The sequence below is a fragment of the Alligator sinensis genome, unplaced genomic scaffold (assembly GCF_000455745.1).
Source record: "Alligator sinensis unplaced genomic scaffold, ASM45574v1 scaffold614_1, whole genome shotgun sequence".
NCBI classification, from domain to species: domain Eukaryota; kingdom Metazoa; phylum Chordata; order Crocodylia; family Alligatoridae; genus Alligator; species Alligator sinensis.
The window spans coordinates 1011495-1014939 of record NW_005842294.1 but is presented as its reverse complement, the minus strand read 5'-3'; positions in this window follow the sequence as shown (position 1 = coordinate 1014939).

Sequence of the window (3445 nt, the reverse complement as noted above, 5' to 3'; positions counted from 1 at the left end):
GCGCCCCCGCCCCCCCTCAGCTCCCCCCCTCGCCGCGAGCTGGCGCTTCAGGGGCGCCCGGCTCCTCCAGCCCCCGGGGCGGGCAGTATTTGTCCACACAGGTGTGTTGAGGACGCCGAGTCCACAAGCCTGTGGGCCTCAGCCGGGTGCTGCAGCACCCTGGGGTGCCTCGAAGTCCTGTCAGGGCGGCCGCGGGGTGTTGGCCAATGCATCCTGTCCCACGTACCTGGCAAGGGAAATACCGTGGCCACTCAGGTGTGTTTCTTAGTTGCAGGGGGTAGTACCCCGACTGTGGTAACGCATGGATAGGCTCCCGCGTTCACTGCCGGCGGGACGATCTTGGCTATACGCCAACTTCATGAAAATGGGAGACTCCTCCGTAGCTTGTTTCTGTGGCCCTATGGCTGAGGGCAAGTGACCCTCGGGGGCGGCCGAACCCCAAGCCTCCAATGCACATAGGATGCCCTCCAACGCATTTGAAGCCCCAGGCAGGAGTGGAGGGTACTTGCCAGTAGCAGGGCCACATATGGGTCTCGTACGACTCATGGATTTGGGATTGATTTGGGTCAGAACATGAAAACATTTCCATTAAAAAAAAATCCTGCCCTGCTGTTCCTTCACCGTTCCCAGCCAGGGCATAGGCAAACTAGGTACATGCCTAGGGCCCTAAGTGAAGAAGGGGCCCAGTTGTGCTTAGTGTACATATTATAATTATTGAGTGAAAAAAGTAACAAATATACAGTATTAAGTAGATGCCTACATGTTTGTCTGCTTAGGGCCCACTAAAGGGTTAATCCAGCCCTGCTCAGGGCAGTTTCAGTGAGCATTGTTCAGTGAGTATAATATTATGCATACAAAGTAGGTGGCAGCCTTTTGGCTCAGATGAAGTGTAGAGGGCATCTGAATCCCAAGACCTCTAGGCTCAAGCCTGCATGTAGGATTCCTACCAATGTGTTTGGGAGTATCTGAAGTCCCCAGCTAAGAGTCTGGGATGCAGGATGCTTGCCGGTGTAGCTCCATACATAGAACAATTGAGTTCTGCCTGCTCAGTCGGTGTGATTTGGAACTGATTTGGCTAATTTGACCTGGAACATGAAATATATATATTAAAAAAAAGTGTCCACTGGTTCCTTGGACTCGTTTGAGAGCTAGTGTTACAGTAGGTACTGTCCGGCATGCTCTGCTTGGTGTCTCCCCTTGGTGCACTCATAATAAACCTAGAACCCTCACTCCTTTCCCTGTTTTACTTTTATTTGTCCCAAGAAATCAATAGTAGTGTCTCCAGCGGCCTCCTCTTTAAGGAAGGCTATGATGAATGATACAGCAGAATTAATATTATACATATCTCTTATGCTAGTTTATCATGATAAGATTCATGGTTCTTGGGGAAAGCATGCAAGAAAAGTCCTCATTCTCATTTAGACAAGTATAAGTGAACATAATGTATGATGTACCACAACTTTTCATAAACGTTCAGAAGTCATGAGCCAAGTGGCTTCCCTCCCAGGCTTGCCTCACAACAGTTTAGCTGGAATTGGTAAAACATGGAATTAAACTGAATATCCAACTAAGCGCACATTAGCTGCTCTTCAACCAATTTAAAGTGCCACCTGAAGGGGTTTACCAAGCTAAACAAGCATGGTGAGTGACCAGTTCAGTTCAATTTCAGGGGACAGACAAACCCTTAAGCCATGGAGCGATATGGTGGGGAGGAAGGAGGACTACTTTTCCAAAAGTGACAACTGTGATGGGGTGTGGTGGGGAAGCTAGAACACACAGCACAGGGGGATGTGTGCTCCACAGTGGGAAATTCCACCATAAAGGGGCTTGAATATTGCTCGACTAGTGATATGTCATATCACTTTTTTCCAGCTGTGGTGGCTCCCTTATAAATCTTTTTCTGTTTGTAGCAATGTTGTATCTTAAACATTGGTTTCTGGAAGTTATTGTATGATTCCCTAAATAGTGACATAAGCACTAGAGAGACAGGAGCCCAAAGTGGAAAGGTGAGTATCATAGCAAAATCAAAAGTGTTGGCAAATATGCTTTGATTATGTTAAAATATGGTAACGTGATGGCCATCTCATGAGTATGTCAGCATGTGTGTTAATAAACACTGAGGACAAATACATATGAAATCATTAAAATGACATTGACGTATGGTGTGACTTGTGGCAAGAGTTGAAATGGTACCAAGAATTTTTTTACTTGAAGGAGTCTGTGCTAAACAGTAGACCAGTGGTGGCCAATTTTTCTACACTTTGGGCTGGATGGGCAGCTCCTGGTCCATCCCTGGGCCTGATCCAACCAGGCTCTGGCTGTCCCCAATCCAACCATGTAGCAAAGGCCCAGGCTGGATCCAGCTGAGAGGCAACAGGCTGGCCTAGACCCAATCTGGCTAGGGAGGACTTGGAAATTTGGCAGTGGGAAAGGGGTGTCAATGTTAATTGCTCATGGGGAGCACTGTGGGCTGGATTTGAGCACCCCTGCACTAGACAATAATGCACATACATATATATTAGGAGGCTTGCATACTTCCCACACACAACCATAGACCTATACATTTCCAAGTATGCATAAACTGCTAAATACCATATTTCCCCCCCTGCCCCCAAAGTGGGCCAGAATTCTTGGCATGCAGATAACTTTGCTAATAGTTTCTGTTTTCTTTTAAAGTTGTATACCTGTTCCAGGTAGCATTATACCATACTCTCAGACAGTAAAAACAAACCTACTGAAAACAGTAAAATAGCATACATCTTGAGAGACAGGGTCTAGGAAAGTAATAATTATATGCTATGGAACACGACCATGTAGACACAACCAATGTCTTTCTACCTCAGAGACCAACCACCAGTTAGATGGCTAGAGATTGCAAGCAGGGCTCAACCACTGTGGTTTTCCCGGTAGAAATAGCTCTGGGCAGGAATAAAGACTCATGCTATCCTGCTCACCATACCCGCAAAGATGTATGGGGAAAAAGAGAGAGAGTGATGATGTAGCTCGGGGTGGCCAACCTGTAGCATGCATGCCACAACTGGTATGGGCAGCCTATGCATGGGCAGACTGGGGATGGGACAGGCAGCACAGCCGCAGGTAGGGCAGGAAGCAGAAAACAGAGCAGCAGATCAGACAGGGGAAGGGGATCAGATTGGCACTTGGGGAGGGTGCGAGATCTACCAAAAAGGTTGGCCCCCACTGCTGTGGCACACACAGCCACATTATGATGCCTTTGAAATTCAGAAAAGCATTTGTCTAAGTCACAAAATACCTGGTGTTTTTTTAGTAACATGCTTGTTCATGAGTTATTAATATTAATTACTGAAAAAATGTTTGAAAACAGGCTAAAAAAACAAGGCTTGACTATAATTGCTAGCCAAAGAATTAAATTCACTAGCTAAAAGCTGATATATCTTAAGATAACAGAGGCCAGCGTTGTTCAGGG